A 19,309-nucleotide genomic window follows, 5' to 3' on the forward strand; every position below is an offset into this window, starting at 1 on the left:
TTTATGTATGCATACAGAGAATGTTTTATTTATACAATAAAAATCTCAGATGATAAGTCAATAGTGTAATTTGAAAGAACTGAAGGGGAGTTGTGAAGTTTACATGGTATAAATTACATTTGAGGGAAAAAGAAGTATTCAATTTATATAACATAGCTATATAATGTATGTAACATCCTTTACATTACTATAAAAATGAAGGAAAACAATGAAAACTTTCAGAAAATTTTGGAAAGGCAGAAATCCTTGTTTAATAAAAGATAAATGTTCTATGTATATTACTGTGATTAATCAAGTAGATAATATTTATTTGCATCTGTCAGGCAAGGTGCAGGAATCTTTTTAGTAGATGTTTGTAGAGATAGGAAGGAACACAAAGTAACCATCAGCACTGCCTCCTTCCCTTTAGTTGACAAGAAACTACAGAGTGGACAGTCAGAAATTGCAAGAGATCAGAGAAAGTAGATGAGTTCTTCCCAGATGATGCACAGAGTCAGCTTTAATGAAATTCTGGTCACGTAGTCCAGAGCTCAGACCTGCTTTGGTTTAATCAACTTGCCGAACATAAGAGTCGAGTACAGCCATGTTGATCCAGGCCCCTACATACATAATTTATTTCCCCTAAATTAGGTCTTGTTTAGTTCCCTTTGTTGGACACATTATATTGAAAACTGCAGTGGTGTGAAAGTGGTAATGTAACAAGCTTATATATGTATATGCCTCTGTACTTAAAAAATTTACACATATATCTCCTGCATTCAGGCACATCACTCCATCCCAAGCATTTGTCGAATACAAAATAATATTGGGTTTTAAGCAGGATTTCAACGTCCTTTATTCTGGTAAATTATTTGGGCATGGTTTTACTAAAAGTAGGGTCCATCCACCCTTGCAGAATTGGACAAGTCACAAGGATACAGTGCTTAACACCTTCCCAGGCTGTAAGCAAGGTCTGCACTAATTCATTAAGTCCTGCAGTGAGGGATTCCACAAGCACTGCTCTTGACAAGTTCAACAGAGACAAAGATTTTCCTTGGAATGTGTCCAGGGATTTTGGACATATGCTTTCCATTGCTTTCAGGAAAATTCTGGCAAAAATATAATTTTGATACCTTGCTTTCTGTTTGTGGTTGGAAGAAAGAAATCAAAAGAGCATAAGGGGTTGTTAGAGAGATGTGCATGGCAGTCAAACCTGGAATACACTGTCATTTTTATGACATGTGATACTTACCATTCACAATATCCAGACCCAGAGTAGCACTAGAGAAAAATGCTTGTAATTACATTGCCTATTAAGTGGCCCAGAGAAACAGAATTCAAATTCTATCTATGACTTTTAATCTGAGTAAAATATAATTAAAATAATAGCTTAAGAAAACCATCGCCTTTCTAGACTCTGGTATGGTCTTTGAGCTATGACTGTTGCCATGCTTTCTGGCTTTGGCCCCCTACCCCACCTTGGGGAGGTGAATCTTCTCTCTCTAATTTACTTTTAAATAAGCTTTTCTTTCTTTGCAAAAAACGAAAAGAAAAGAATGTTTCTTCAAAATTCTTTCAAAAATGGCTTTAGAGCGGCAGTGTCTTTTACACAAGGCATGATGTCTGTCAATAACATGCACATTTGTTCTTGTAGTCCTCATTGCTTGCTCCTACACTGTAAAAGGAGAACCTAGTTTTCTGAGGTGATGATATTTATAGTTTGGCATCATCAAACAGCAATTCCTTGCTTATTTGGGATTCGAAGCCCAGCCAGGTCTCCCTTGTGACTCATTCGGTATTCATCCGGGGCTCTATGCTTGCCTGCCTGTGCAGCACTCTCATGAATCCTTAATTCCATTTGAACTCAGCAATGCCAGAGTCACTTTCCATCAACCCGCCCACTCAGCTGAATTGCGCCAGCCTCTTCTGTGCAAAGCATCACACTCCGGTTGCAAGATTGATTGGATGTTGGGCCACTGCCACAAAGACAAAGGAGGTCAGACTCAGCCCCTGTGGTTTGTGTTTAAGACCTGATACCATTGTCATCCCTTCTGACTTGTGGAGCTATGCTGATGAAATTTTCTGGGATTTACTGACATGACCCACGTCTTGTTGAACTAACCTGATTGGCACCTCATCACTGATAATGTAATAAAATATTAGCGATGTGTTACTTTCGCCCCTTATCGACGTAGCAAAACCGTTGAAACTGAAATGCCATGGTGTGCCAGGTCAGACTGATGTGTGGCAAGCCTGCACCAGGGTGTCTTTCTCATACCTTGGCTTTGCTCTTCTCTGGGATGACAGGGTGGTCATGACTGGATTGCTGGCCAGATGTCCAGCACAGCCTGCTGCTATAGGCTCTAGGAGCTGCAACTAGTTATGCAGGGTAGCTACTCACAGGGGTCAGAAACAGCACAAGTCAGAGGGAGGGCAAGCGCAAGTCTAGTCCATATGACCACAAGGTGAGTGCAGAGCTAAAAACTTGTGACCAAGGCAGAGGATCTGGTGTGAGATACGGAGATAGACTCAGCACAGGAGTAAACACAGGGACAGGGAAGCTGGATTTCAGACAATTATCAGGAAGAGGTTAGTGTGAGGGTGACTTTTAAAAACCAGATTGCCTGCAGAATTGCGTGTATTAAGTTGGCCTCATTTAGAAGCACAAAGTAGGGGTTGACAATATGCAAAATATTGGAGTAGCTAAAAACGTATTTAGAGAGTATTGGATTATATGACCGAGCTCTCCTCAGTGGTGTTTTAGTAGCTGGAGCTTGAGGTAAGTCAGATGTAGTCCCTGCCTTATGAAGTTCACCATCTGCAAGAGGAGACAGGAATGTGAATAATAATATTACAACCCTTGCAGGATTACTGGGAAGTAATGGTCTCATTCTACCAAGAGGGTAGTTATAGTGGCTGACATTTATGGAAAACTCACCATCCTTCAGGTCCTATGTTAAATGCTTTGCCTATATTACCACATTTAATCCTCACAACCATATGAGTAATGCCATTATTTCTATTTTACAGATCAAACAAATGAAGGCTGAAAGTAGTTTAAACAACAATCACCCAAGGTTGCACAGCTAATTAGTGTTTGAGTCTGACTCTGTGACATAGGTCTTGACTACCACTCTAATCTGTTCCGGTAGACACGTTTAAAGATGAATACTGGGAAATATAAACTTGCCAGGTGTGTAAAGAGTAGTGTGGAAACTGAAATCCACAGTCCACAGTTTATGAGCAAGTCTCTTCTCACGTACTGAAATGGAAAATAAAGGGCTGGAGGGGAGGTACATATAGTAGCTTCAGGTGCAGATGAGGGATGATGAGGACATAGATACTGAATTGCTTTGCTCCAAGCAGAAAAAAAAAAGAAAGACTTATCTGCAGATGCTCTGAGTGCACCACAGAGGTACCCTGGAGCAACTGATAGACCTTGGGCAATTCTGCCAATGAGCAACAACTGTAAAAATAAGATAATCTAAGCAATGTTTGCCTTGGAGAAGACATTTATGGAACTCTTCACACATTTGAAGCATTGTCATGTGGAAGAGAAAAACAATAAAATGTGTTCCACGTGACTTTAATGGATGAACTGAGACCAATGATTTGAAATTATAGAAGGCAGATTAATCTCAGATCGCAACTTAATAAGTAATTATTTTTCAATAACTAAAGCTAACAAATATAGAAGCTGGCCTTATGGTATTGTGAGTTCTTCATCACTAGAGGTATTCTAGAACACACTAGAAATTGTGTTCTTTTTTGTTGAGTGATAGTTTTCAAATTTTAAGTTTCATGAGAATCATGTGAACTGCTTGCTAAAAATGCATATTTCTGGGCATGGTGGCCCAATTCCTTTTTTTTTTAGTTGATTTGTGTTTTGTTTTAAATATGTGAGGTACAGTTCGGGGTTAGGTACATAAGTGGTCATCATACAGGTGAAGTTTGGGCCTCCCATTGGTTCTCACTTCACCTGGTTTAGGATCAGGTACCCTTATTAGTGCTATGTGCCCTCCCCTTCCCTCTTCCTCCCTCCCCTGGCAGTGTCCCACTACTGCCAATCCCTTTCTTTCTTTTTTATTTCATTAATTTTTTTATTTTATTTTAAAGATGTGGGGCACAATTTAGGGTTAGGTATACAAATGTTCATTAGGCCGGTACCCTTGTTGATGAAATGTGCCCGTCCTCCCCCCCCGGCAGTTTTCCTCAACTGCCAATCCCATCCCCCACCCCCGGCAGTTTCACACTACTACCAATCCCTTTTTTATAGTATAATGCTAATTGTTCAAGGTCTGCTTATGAGTGAGAACACACGATACCTTGTTCTTTGTTTCTGTGATAGATCACCGAGTATAATAGACTCTAAATTCATCCAAATTGTTGCAAAGTCCATATGTTTGTCCTTCTTTATGGCAGCATAATATTCTATTGTGAATATGTACCACATTTTAAAAATCCAGTTCAGCTTTGATGGGCAGCATGGTTGGTTCCATGTTTTTGCTATTGTGAATAGAACTGTATTGAACATGAGTGTGCAGGTATTGTTCTGGTAGAATGATTTGAGTTCCTCTGGGTATATTCCCAATAGGGGGGTTGCTGGGTCATATGGAAGGTCAATTTCTAGTTCTTTCAGAAATCACCACACTGTCTTCCAAAGGTGTTGCCCTAGTTTACATTCCCACCAACAGTGTAGAAACGTTCCCTTTTCTCCGCATCTTCGCCAGCGTCTGTGTTTTTTTTTTTTTTTAATTAATGATGGCCCTTCTTATTGAGGCTAGGTGGTACCTCAATGTGGTTTTGATATGCATTTCTCTGAAGTGAGAGCTGCCCAATTCTGATTCAGTAGGTCTGTTGTGGGTATCAAAAATCTGTTTTCAATAAATGAACCAGAGAATTCTGACGTAGGTGGCAAATATTAACCTGAGGACCACAAAAGAGATTTCTACTTTTAAAGGGGAAGTTAGATTTCACAATGAAGTTTCCATCTGATTCTAAGTCAAACCTTGTTGATCTGTCTCAACTCAGACTGCCTAGATTTCATATAATTTTGATCACATCATTTAATATTTTATTATATTTCATCTCTCTCTTCTCATAATTTCCCTCATCCCACCAATATTTACTGAGCATCTACTATGGGTCGGGCCATCTTCTAGAAACTGGAGAGGCATTAAAGAGCAAAGCAGACAAAGCACTCTGCCTCTGTGGAGCTGATAATCTAGTGAAAGGAAACTTTTAAAATCCAAAATAAATAACTCGTTTCATAAATATTTTCTTCTATACGATGAGATGCAAACTCTTTTGGGAAGGGCACTATCTTATTGAGCATTTCATGCCATGCCCAGAACAATGCTATGCAATAGAAGATACTTAAAAGTATATTTTAAAGCAGCAATGAAACACTAAGATAAGAATAAACTTGGGAAAAGCAACAAAAATTTATCTTTTTCTACCATAAACCAAGCTAATCTCAGTGGCTTCACCGAGGATTTCTTTGTGCTTTATGATGAAGACTTTTTATAAATAAAAGGATTTTTTTTCTGCATTAATAGAAAGAGTATCCAGAAAAAGAGACACAGGCTTCTCAAGTTTTGGGGATCACACTCTTAAAGGGGTAGTGAAAAGCTAAAAAAGCGGATCTTGAGCAATTATCATAATACTATTAAAAAGGGATTGGCAGTAGTGGAAAACTGCCAGGGGAGCGGGGGTGGGGTTGGCAGTTGACAGAAACTGCCAGGGGAGGGAGAGATACACCTCATCAACAAGGGTATCTGCATAATGAACATTTGTATACTTAACCCTGAATTGTATCCCACATCTTTGAAAATAAAAGAATAAAGTTGATGAGGAGTCTTGGCGCACCATGGTGTAAGATAGGTCAGAAAATATATTTTTTCATAGAGGGCCAGATCATCTAACATTTTTGCTTTGTGGGCCGTACAGTCTCTATCACAGGTCCTCAATTCTGCCTTTGTAGCATGAAAGCATGTATAGAAAATACGTGAATTAACAGACAGTCCAATAAAACTTTATTTACAAAAACAGCTGAAAGGCTAGTTGCAGCCTTCAGTTCACAGTTTGTAGACTGCTGCTATAGTAGAAATACTTAAAAGAACTGAAATGTTTAGCTTAGAGAAGACAGAAGGAGAACACCACTACTATTGTCAAATATTTAAATGTCATGCATGCAGAAAAAGCAGTTGACCTATACTAGATGACCAGAGGATTTATATGTAGAAGCTTTATGCCTTTTAATAGAATTCTCCAGGTGGTTATGAGTTTAATGAGTTCACCATCACCAGAGGTGATCAAGCAAATATTGAAGGCCCACTTCTTAGGAGTGCTCGAGGGCAAGCAAGGGTTTCTGATGAATAATTTGATTAAACGTCCTTTATGATCCTTTCCAACCATAAAATGCTATGATGAGCATGGAGTTTAATGCACTGAGCAGGCCATAATGTATGCTTAGATTAGCACAGAGACAGAGGTACATAAGAGACCTGCAATTTCACATGTAAAATTTATCTGTGGTTAAAAACAGAAGGGCAAACTCTGCTAAATATTAGGTTCCCATATTAATAAGTAAGTCAAAAATAGCCAGATATTAAAAATGGGTCACATATCAGTTCTATTTTCAGTATCTTTGATTTGTAGACTTTAAAGATTGTATCTGGCAAATAAGTGTGTCATTTGAAAACTAAATGGGTGTTTTTCAATTACACAGATTAAATAGAGAAGTCTGATTCCATCTCCTCTTTTAGAATTTAAAAATATTTAAAATTTTTAACTCCTGTTTTGAACCTCTCATAAAATTTTTGTCTGTGCCTTATAATGTTTTGCATTCATAAAGTTGTAAATGCAAAAACAGCAGCCCTCACAAATGGCTATGTAGATCCATAAAATTAATACACACAGTGATTTATTGGGAGCCCATTGCCTCACTGATGCAAATGAGAACCAGATGATTTCTGAAGGATGAACACAAGGAGCTAAATGGTTGGAAATTCGTGGCTAGCCTTAGCTTGCTACCCATGTATGCCAATGAGGCAAATCCTCAGTCAGCCCAAGCTTGGTTTCTACCTCCCAGTGGAGGGTCGGAAGGGGTGAGTGATTCCAATCAATATCCAGTTGTTAGAGTAACAGCCATGTCGGTTCTGGATGGCCGACTGGGCGAAAACATGTTTGCTCTACTTAATGTGACAGTGTCTTGTCAAATTAACAGCAACGGTGGCAGGAGCAAGCTTGTTTAATGGGTTGGAGTCAGTACCACAGAGAATTTATCAACAACATGCAACTGAGAGGAACCTCAAACCTCATTACCAGGGTTTATTTGTGGATAATAACTGAAGGTATGCCATGTACTTACAATAGAATTTGTTTGCTTTTTTTTTTTTTTAGCAATTCAGTTTCAAGGTCTTTATCAAATGCTGCCCTTTTAGCTCTCACAAACACCAGATCATGCTTGGTCTCTAAATACAAGTGAAGTGGAATATTTAAGCAACTATACTGACAGGTTTCAGCAAGATAAAATGATTATTTGAAGTAACCAAATATTAGATGTGGAGAGCAGTGGGGGAGAGGAACTGCCCAGATGATGGTTTTCACCCTCCAGTTCTTTGTGAATATTTAAATACACCTTTCCCCACCCAGATGAGCTGTTGTTCTAAAACCAGAATCAGAAGCTGCTTGCTAGATTTCTCTCAAAACTAGATTGTGTTTGGCCCATATAGTGTCTTTTGTTAAAAATTGAAATGCTTTCTACCCCTTAGAAATAAGAAAATTGTATGTACAATTCTAGATGTCTTATTTCAATAAAAAACAATTCATAGAAGTTGCAGCATAGGCTAGTTTTATACAAGGTAGTAGTAGTTTGGATTTGTATAGTCCTTTATTCTCTTTGATAGACTGAGTGTTCTCCATGGTACCTACTGTACCTGCTTTATTCATTTATGTGACCTATCCGGTTCCATAAAGCATTGCCGTATTCTATCTATGATGTAAAGATTAAATCTTTATTTTCTTGACCATACTCTTAAATGAAAAATGCAATACTGTGGCATCACTATTCATGAATATTAAGATACTCTTTGCTTCTTTCTCCCTCTAGCCCTCCAACCTTCCACCAGTACCTCCAAGTGGCCTCAACCAGTAGAAGCCACCGAACAATGGAGGCTGGGAGATGTCAACCCTTAACAGGAGAACACAAGGATGGCAAGGAAAAGATCCGAGAACAAGCAGATTTAGGAATAATAAATCTGGGAGCCAGAAGACATGACCTATGCCCACTAGTCAATTCCATGAACCAATCTGAACCTCGAAAGTTTTCATCTGTAAAATAAAAAATTGGGGTTAAATGGTACCTAAAGACCCTTAAAGTTCATCCGTGATTCTATGGTAGAAGGGTTGGTATGGTTTTGATTTTATTGTCTGGTTATACCTGACTGAATCCTTTTGTGAACTGTGGCTGTCTAGCTTAAAAAACTGAAAGACAGCCAAGTAGCTGATTTGTTGTGAGACACTGAGATATCTTAGGAATGCAGAGAATATAGCTTTCCTGTTGTAAAGTCCGACAACAACAACAAAAAACTCTCTGAGCAGTTTCATTTAATAATATATATATATATATTTTAAAGTTTGAAGGAAATATGCAAATGGTCACCTGGACTAGGGAGTGGCTTGTTGTATTCTCACAACAGTGCAATTCCTGGCCTTTTGACTGATGTTAGAATTAAAAAATCTCAACCTGGAATGAAAGAGACTTTGGTTGTTTTTATGTTCCTCAAAAAAAAGCTTAGATATCTTCCAAAACAAATAATCAAACAAAAAAATCTAACAACAATAACAACATATTATTTTCTCCACTTAGATTACAAATGATTTTCCCAGAATTATTGGCTCAAAATTTCACAAGGAATTCCAGCAACTGACTCACATAGGATTTCATCCTGCAAGTCCATCATTTGGCTCATGGAATTATTGCTTCTGTTTGCTTTTTTTTTTTTTTAAGAGATGAAGTCTTTCTATGTTGCCCAGGCTGGTGTTGCACTCCTCAACACCAAGCAATCCTCCCACCACAGCCTCCCAAAGTGCTGGGATGACAGGCATGAACCACTGCACCCAACACTTCTCTGTGTTATTGAACTGCCTGTTTGTATGGAAGTACAGAGGTTTGATGGTGAATTCATCACTCTTTGTACAACAGCAACTACATGATGAATCAGGAAAAAAATGGCAACAGCTTTTATACCTTGAGAGAGGGTAGGTTTTAAAAGGTTAAAAAATACTTCCTTTCCCCTATTCAATGCAAAATAAGCCCATAATAATAAAAAAATTTAAACCTGCATTTTCAGAAGAGTTCAAACACATATTAAATTTGTAAGGATAAAGCAATATTTTGAATAAAAGTGAACACACACTTTGAGATATATTCATTATAGCCAACAAAGACGTCAATAATTTAGTCATTTTCTATTTGCAAATGGAGAAGTTTCAGAAGTAGATCCAGAATCTTTCATTTTAAACTCATTTGGAACTGAGAAGAGCAACTGAAGTTGCTTACTGGCAGATCATGATAGACTGAACCCTGACATTTTTCCAGACATTAAGTCATTTTCACTTTCTCTTTGACAGGTATAAAGACTCAGAAATTAATTGCTGGAGCAAGTCCTGATTCACCCAAGAGTATCCAGTAGTTGCAAGAATACTTTCTGTCAAAAGATTGAAGATTGATCAAGTTTATTTGCTAAAATGTCCAGCAAATTGCAAGATAAACATGGCAATATATTCTATTTTGAATATATAAATATATATTATTTATAATATATTAAAAGTAACATACTTTAAATCTATTGAAGAAAATACAAAAGAGAAACTAAAAACATTAGTCTGCAAGAGAATCTGATTTTAGTAAATGGGTATTTTTTTTTCAATAAAATCTTGATTAAGCAGAAAATTTGAAGAAAAATATCTGAGCAAACAAAGTATTGACTCGGCTGAAAATATATTTTTTCTTATGTTTGTAACCTTGCTGTTGAGAATATTGTATTTTTAAAACCAATTGCTCTTTAATGGGCACAGAACACACACTGGGCATGATGGTAGGATGCTATAAATACTACCACAAATAAATAATCCCATTCGCTCTCAAGGGAGTCATACACTATATTGAACATAAATGAGTAGTTCACTTAGAACAAAGTTCTAAAACTATATTTATTCCTAGAGTCCTTCAGATTTATAACTTTGAGTTTTAATTTCCATTTGCCTCAGTCTGGAGATGGAAATGGAGAAAAATGGGGAAAGGACCACTGAATTTAGAAGAGGTCTTGAGGATGAAATGATATATATGTGAGTGTTCTTGGCAAATATATACTAATTTACAAGTGTCAACAACATTCATATTTATTTATCATATTTATTTATTTATATATCAAAGATATATGGCAGGCATTCTTTTATTAACTAATTCCCTGATAAGAGCTTACAGGTGAGGAGAGAGTTGGTTGTCACCAATTGTTGTATTAATTAATTAATCAAGCTTGCATTGTGTATCTGTCAGAGTTACATTGAACTACATAGGCTAAGTCACACAAACCAGATTGCTCTGAGAATGCATAGAAAGGACATCACGACCAAATTTTGGGTGCCAGAAACTAATTCCTTAAGGAAATCAGCATTCCAGGAATACCATGAGAAAGGGTAGGTGTTTTTTTAGACGATGTTTGTAGTTCAAAGCAGTTGTTTCTATGAAACAAATGAAGGGATTGTTAGTTTCAGATACCAGCCAAATCACTAAGATAGATAAAAATTGTAATTATTCATAAACTGAAATAGAATTCTTCTTTTATGTAAAATTGTATCACAAACAGTTGGAGAGAGCCTACCTGGTATGCATTCTGTGTGATGTAATTATTGAAAAATAAAATCTTAGCATCTCTGTCTGCCAGTGTTAAGTGACAATTACAAAGACATCATTTCATCAAAAAATGAGTTTCTATTAAATTCAAAGAGTTGTCAAATGATGAGAGAATACAAAATAGATTTCAAAGTTTTCTTTCCTCCAGAAACTTACAGTTTTTGGGGGAAGACATGCATGCATACATAACAAAATAATTAGGTTTAAAATAGAATAAGTACAAATAAGTGTTATACTGGAATACTGATTTAAAGTAGGAACAAGTTATTTTTACATTATGTTAAGAATTAAGAAGCAGGAATAAACTATGAAGATAAGCTATGATGGTTTAACACGTTCTTATTCTCCAGTCTGCTCTGGATATTTGAAAATCATCTTAAAGTAATAATAATTCTATGCCCAGAAGTCTGAATATTTACTTTTTCCTCCCACTTGTCTTTCAATAGATTCTTAAAATTCACAGCTTATCTGCCTATATTCTTGGGTGTTTGTAATGCTAGAAAGGGCGTATATGCCCCAGCGTTCTATCAGAATTGCATAACTTAGGGTCTTCAATTTTGAAACATCAGCTTAAAGGGCTATATATTTAAGGTATTCTACTGAATTTCATGAAAAAAAAGATGACTTCAGAAAGAAGTATTAAATTAAATTAAATTAAATTCTATTCCGGCTAAACGTTTCAAAGAAGGGATATTGTGGATTCTCTGTAAATCTTACTCTTTCATCTGACTTCAATCTGTTCTCATTCCATTCTCCCCTTTATTCACCCTCTATTAGCCACACTGGCTTTTCTTCCGTCCCTCAAAAAGCTGACCTTTTTTTTTTTTTTTTTTTTTTTTAATTCCTGTCTCTTCAAATCCTCCAGATCTTTGGCCACTTGGCTGCTTCTTATCATTTAGGTTTCAGTTCAAATGCCATCTTCTCAAAGAGGTCTTACCTGGCCATCCGACCTTTTGTGTCATTTGTTTTCAGGTACAGGTAAAATAAAATGTGGTTCAAATTTATTTAAACAATAGGAAACATTGGATCCCACAAGAGAAGTCCTGAGGCCAAGTGAGCTTCAGGTGATTGATTTTGTGCTTGAAAAAGTTATTGTCTTTTTGTCACTCCAACTTCCATAGCATCATCTTTTTTCTAAAGTTGGTTCCCTCTATAGTTGCGAATGTGGATTCGGGAGAAATCTGGACTACACATTTCCTTGTTAGCATCATAAAACTATTGATTTCTGATGGCTCTTCCTTAAAAACAAAAACAAAAAACAACTTTCTCAGAAGGCTGCAGTAAACTTGTTTTACACTTCGTTGACTGGAACTGATCACACAATGATGTTTGACCCAGTCACTGATAAAGTGGATGGAATTAATTAATAAGTATAACAATCATTATCCAATAAACTGAAGTGCTTTCTCCAAATCATACGTTGCTGCTATTCATCACAAGCAGATGAAGTTCTGGGATTCAACCAAACTAAGTGCATTTTCTCAAAAACAATCCCATTATCGTTTTAAGTTTTTACACTAGCACAATTTTAAGTTATATATTTATTTGTTAAAATGTATATATTATATATAAATACACACACACACACACACACACACACACTTGTCCGTCTGACCACAATAATTAAAGCATCACAAGATGATGTATTTTTCAATGATGTATTTTTCTTTTTTTCCCTTGTCTTTTTCAATAATGTATTGTTTACTTAGAAAAACAGAATATTGGTACTCAATAAAAGTTATTGAATTGGTGAATGGCTTAAGATATCACACCACTCTCTCTAATACAGTCTCTTGACATCACGGGCACAGGAAAGTTTGCCAAGTTATTATTAATTGGCTTTTCCTTTTTACTCCCTAGAGTCTCTTACATTCTCAGGAGGCCTCAGTTACTGGGAAAAGGTTCCCACATTACAGTAGTTTTATGAGTCTTGGGGACTCTTAGACTTTGAAGAAAAAATAAAATACTAAATATATTAATTTCTTTAAAAGAAGAAGCAGCACCAGAAAAGATGTATAGGGAATAGGAACTGTAGCAATGAGTAAATTGCATGTGGTATGCTAAATGAAGATAGTCTGGTGTGGCCAAGCTAGAAGTGTAAAGAGACTGAAGCGGGAGGACTGGAAGGAAAGCAGTGAAGTTGACCTTCTCCGGAGCGTCTTTCTCAGTTATTTCCACCATTCTGATAATCTGGTCTCTACTTTATTGAACTCAGAACATTTATCATTTGAGCTTAAGGTATTCTTATTTCTTTAAATTTGAGCCTTTAGGTATATTTTATCTTTTGGCTGGTTTGTAAACTCGCTGATAGCAATAAATAATTTTATTTTGTGATAGAATGGAACTTAAATGACCTGGAAATGAGACAAGCTTCATAAAAGCAAGGGCCTACAGTGACTTTTTCTTAACCACTGTATTTCTTGTGCACATAGAAATCACACTTTAATATTGGTAAAATAATATTGAATAAATGAAAGAGAAAATGAACCAAAAGACTCGTATTGTTTATTTGTTTTGTTTTGTTTTAATAGGGCTTCTCCTTCACTCATGATTTTAGAGGAGAGTCAGTGAATTCCTTGTACGTTTTGGTTCCTCGTTCGTCAAGGGGAGATCATGAGGCTGATGATAATTGTTGGAGAGTTAAGTGAAATGATGAAGTCATGTTGGGAAATGAAAAGTGACACAGAAATGTATATAATCATGCTGGACCTTATTCTGAAATCTGTGCCTGCACTCTGGGAGCAAAAGATGGAAACAGGAACAAGATAAGATTATAAATTTGGCACCCAAATGGTAAAATTTAACTCCACCATTTTTTGGCTTATCTTGAAGATTTCAAGCTGTACATACACTATTTGAAAACAAGCTTCACATTTCACTCTAAGAAATTGAGATAGATAATCAGCTGAATAAACATTTATAGGGTGCAAGCCCAAAGGCTTCTAAAATTTCAAGATGTTAAATAAATACTCCTGAGTGGAAATGAAACTATTTGTAAGCAGATATCACTGAGATGTATAGCTTATTTTAGATTCTTCTCTTCCTCTTTTCATCTTCACCCAAGAGGAAATGAAGAAATTATCTTACCTTGATATTTTAAAAAGCCACTGCATCAGGGCTCAGGAAACCTAGATTATGATACCAACTCTCCACCAATTCCTCATGCAAACCTGTGTTAGCTCATATATCAGATTTTCCTTTGTAAAATGAGGGAACTGTATGAGATAAACCCCAAGGTTTTAATTTCTCTAAAATGTTGTAATCCCTAAGCATTTAGGGGGGAAAATGGTGAATTTCAGTCCCAGGTAACTTTCCATGATCACACAGCTTCCTGAGTCCTTTATATTGGTAGAATTTGGGGAATATCTGTCCCCTCCACACATATTATTACAGAACACTTTTATTCTGTTTTTGTCAGGCTTACTTCAGGGAGTCATTTTGCTAGCTAATTTGGGTCATGTCCTGTTATCCAGCTGTTTGATAATAATAATAGTTACCACTTATATAATACTACATGCTGGGTACTATTCTAAGAAATTTAATATATTAACAGATTCAATCCTCATAACGGCTTTATGAAGGAGATGTTATTGTAATGCTTGTTTTATAGTGGCGTAAACTGAGGCGAGGGACAATTATATAATTGATCTAGAGTCACAAGGCAATTAAGTGCCAGAGAAGCAATTCAAATGTAGTCTTATAAACCCACATATGTGTGCTAAAGTAATAAATTATACCCAGTATGGGGAACAGAAGGAAAGATGGCAAAAAGAAGTCCACTACTAGAAAAAGCAGAGCCAGCCTTCCAGATCATTATGTCAGGTACCCAAGGACAGGTAAGCTATTGAAACAAAGGTGGACATGTGGCCAAAAGTCTGAGTTCTATCCTATAGGTCCGTTTGCTCTCAGAATTCAGTCTTTGAGATTGCCTGCCAAAAATGTGACTTTAAATATAAAACCAACAAAATGAAATCATTTATTGGAGAACATTTCTGTGGTTCACTATGGCATGCCAAGTCAAGAATATCTGTCTTACATTTTCAAGCACATGTGTTGTAGTAATTTTATGGGGTAATGAGTTGGCTTCCATTAAAGGTATTTTATTTTTACAGGGACTGGGTCTGGAGAAACATTATGTGACAGGCAGTGAAATATCTTGCTTTTTCAGATTGCTTTAGCTAATGACCTACAGGTGAATTTTCTAGGAACTCTAGCTTTAACCATTTGACTGCTATGCACTGCAGAGGCCTGCAGTTGAAGGCTTTGGACATAATAACATGGAGTATAATGGTGAGAAATGAAGAAGTTTGGGGATTAGTGAAAATGATCAGAGTATAGTGGAAAAAATGTGGGACTTCTGGCTCAATCTTAAGATTGAATGGGATTTAATCCATTCCTTGGATTCAATAGAAAATAATTCATAAAGTGACAATAGCTAATAAATGGAGGCAGGAGTAACTTATCAAAGCTAGCATGGCCTCCACTCCCAGTGTATCACATGGAAAATACAGCTAGTTATCTACCCAATATCAATTCTGTCCTTCTTCTTTACTGGCAGAGTCTCAGATTGGCTACTAAAATATTCCACTCCAGATCTTGTGACAGGAGGTAGAAACATGACCCTGTTTTGGCCTAAAAGATCTATAAGTTGACTAGGTTTTCTAGAAAGACAGCTTCTTCCCGATCCTCCTATCTTGTGGTCAGGGGCATTAGCAGCCATCTTGTAATTATGAGGCAACATAAATTAGTTATGAAGAGTGACACAGAGAGATGGAAAGACCTGGATTCTTGATTCATTGTGAAGCTGTACTTGTCTATGGCTGTGCTTGGCTGTTTAGGCACAGAATCTTTATTGTCTGAAAAAGAAAAAAAACTGTATGTGTAGACAGTTGCCTAATTCTGAGGTTATTAGAAATACTCTTACTGTACTTTTTCCTCTTACTCTGGTACCCTCAACTTAGGGGTTAAAGGACTTCCACTTAGCTGTGCCTGTGCCAAGGGATAAGGGCACACGTTATTCCTTCCATTGCAATTGTTATCCTTGAATAGGGTGAATTGTTCTTGGAGTTCTCTGAGAAAAAAAAAAAAAGATGTAATCTGAGATGAGATCACTTGCCACAGTCTGTTGAATTTCAACATAAAAAAAATATCAATCGGAGAAAAGAAGAAAGAAAAAAAGAAGTATTCTACCTGAGAGGGTGAAAGAACAGGAAAGATCTTGGTACCAGATCCTGCCTCACAGAGGAGTATGGGAAATTCTATGAGTCTTCTGATGGAGAAAAAGCTGCATAAGGCTAATGGCAGCCTTCAGTACTCTGGGAATGGAATGCAGTCCCATTGGGTAAAATTTCTCTGAAGCTAAATACCAGAAAGATATGAAATCTCTATGAGTAAATGCCATTAGGGAATTTTGAAAGAACTTTGAAGGAAGACTTTAAGAGGTACCAGACTTAAATGGATATAATTTACGCAGTTCATCTGATGTTACCAAGATGGTAGAGACAAGCTTGAAGCTGAAGACCTGTATGTTAAAGATAGAAGAGTAGAACATTCTTTGATGGCAATTACTGCACTTAAACCAACTGGCCTTGGGCTTCATTTTGCATGCGATAAATAAATTCAATTTTTTGCAACCACTGTTGATTGAGTTTTCAGCTGAACCGATTTCATACTAGTATATACCCTCTTTTCTCTCAATATACCCTCTAGGTGAATGCTCAATAGATGCTTGATAAGGCAAGGAAAGATACTTGGGTGAAAGACAAACCTTGTAATAGAGGAGTTGGACTGTAATTATCTGGACCTCTACAGTCTCTAGTTAGTGTTTAGGTTTGTTTATTCTGTCCAACAATTTGTAGGCTCATTATATGTGGAAGAGTTCTGTGAATATCAGTTTCTTTATCAGTTTGAAATGGATTAAAATATTATAATAAAATGTAGGCATTTTGATTTTTTGAAAACAGCCTGAAGAATACAGAATGGAAAACAAAGAAGAAGGAAGGTGAAGGAAAAGAAAAAAAAAGAAAGAAATAGAAGGGAATTGAATACCTAAGATGTGTTTATCAAGGTGTTGTGCTTGGAGTGATGGTCTCCTCCAAAACTCATGTTGAAATTTGTCATTGTAACAAAATTCAATTAGGACATGAAGACTTCACCCTCATTGGTGAGTTCAGTGCCATAATAAAAAGACTTTGGGCGTGGGTCTCTCTCTCTTCCTTCCTCTCTCTTTCCTTCGAACACAACAAAAAGGTCTGCACAAGATGCCAACAATTTGATATTGAAGTTCCCAGTCCACAGAATTGTGAGTCAATTAACTTCTATTTATTATAGAAGCATAAAACAGACTAAGACACATGATACAAGTCATCATGTCATCATAAATTCTTCTAAACAGTTCTTCAGACATATTTTCTTAAAACTATTTTACAGAATCAGAAATCTGAAATCCAAAACAGGTAACATACTTTTTTACCACATAGCAGAACTAGATTTCACACCCCAATTTTTTTACTCTAAGCATCTAGATTTTCTGTGACTTTAGCTCCAGAGGAAACATTATCTTTAATATACTGGACACTAATCAAAAAAGCTACTTTTTGCTTTGGTAGGGGATTCTCTCTCTCTACCAACACCATTTGCTATAAAAGCAGTCTTGAAAATATAAAAGGGAACAAGGGCAGTTAGTGCCTTTGTTTGCAAACAGTCCATAGAGAATCTCCCAACGCATTTACTTTTGGAATCTTCCTTTCCTAATTCCTCCAACCCCCTCTCTCTGACATCCCTCATCATAGTTCCACCTAAGTGGTCTTTATCTACAGATGGCTGGAATTTTCAACTTTTTTACTTATCACCAGAGAAAAGTTCTGAATACTCATTTTAGGCAAGAAAATATTTATAATGTATTTGAAAGGGTTTTCACGTGATTTTTCTAGAAACACAAGTATAAACATTAATTCATTAGTTCATCTATTTATTCAATGTTTATTGTGTATTACTACACACTAAGCATCTCAAGTCTGAAAATTTTAAGATTTAAGCATCTCAGAATGCTCCAAAATCTAAAACTTTTTGAGCAGATATGACACTTAAGGAAATGCTAATTGAAACAGTTAAAATTTGGGGTGCGTTATATAAATATTCCAATTATTTTTATTTTTTATTTTAAAGATATGGGGTACAACTCAGGGTTAGGAATACAAATGTTCATTATACAGGTCCCCTTGTTGATGAGGTGTGCCCCCACCCATCCCTGGCAGTTTCCCTCAACTGCCAATCCCACGCCTCCTCCCCTGGCAGCTTCCCACCACTGCCAATCCCTTTCTGATAGTATTATGATTAAAAAATCAAAATCTGAATCATTACCAGTCTCAAGCATTTTTGATAAGCAATCTGTATATTGTGTATCCAAAGATATTTAGGAAGACTAAGTACTTTCCTTTTAGAGGAGGGTAGTTTTAATAAATAAAGCAAATGAGAGCCATTCAGATACTGGTGAGTTTAAATAAGCAACAAGTATGAAGTATGAATTTTACTGGGGGTGAGACCTGGTGCTTTTACAATGCATGTTCAAGAAAGCCCTCATTCAATAAGGAAATTTATGTGGAAAACTCAAGAATAAGAGTCAATCATTTTGTAAAAAGCCTGATAAAGAATATTTCATAAAAAAAGAATTAGTAAGAGAAAAGATCAAAAAAAAAAAAAAAAAGTCCTAATTCTCTTTGTTTGAACCAGGTGAAACTGCTAATGTTGCACATCAAATCAGTCAAATCTTTAAAATTTCATATTTAGAATTTTGAATATTTGCATTATTTTTACCACTTTAGCATCTAAAATTCAAAATGCACCAATGTGTATTTCCTTTGAGTGTCATGTCACTGCTCAGAAACTTTTGGATTTTGGAATATTTCAGGCTTAAAATTTTTTCAGATATGGGATGCTCAACCTATAAGTATGATCAGACAGTTATTATTATAGGAATTGTATATATTTCTGAGTATTTACTTAATCTTATTGAAAATAAATCTTAAAATTCCACATGTTACTAACTTTGAACTTTACTTAATGGATAAAAGTCTAAGTATTGTATACTTTGCTGATATTTTCTTTATTGATCAATAATAAAGATTTATTTCTCACAGTTCTGGAGGCTACTAAGAAGTCTGAAATCAGGATGTCCAAATGATTGGGTTCTGGTGAAGGCTGTATTCCTAGTTTGCATATGGTTTTCTTACTGAGTTCCCACATGGCAGAGGTAGATAAACAGCAAGAGAAAGTAAGAGAAAGAGAGAGAAAGGAAACTCCCTCATGTCTTTTCTTATAAGGGTACTAATTCTATTATGAGAGCTCCACACTGATAACCTAATTACCTTCCAAAGGCTTCACATTGGGGATTAGGATTTCAACATATTA

This window comes from Carlito syrichta, unplaced genomic scaffold (assembly GCF_000164805.1).
Source record: "Carlito syrichta isolate Samal-C Ts95f unplaced genomic scaffold, Tarsius_syrichta-2.0.1 Scaffold301773, whole genome shotgun sequence".
In the NCBI taxonomy this organism is placed as follows: domain Eukaryota; kingdom Metazoa; phylum Chordata; class Mammalia; order Primates; family Tarsiidae; genus Carlito; species Carlito syrichta.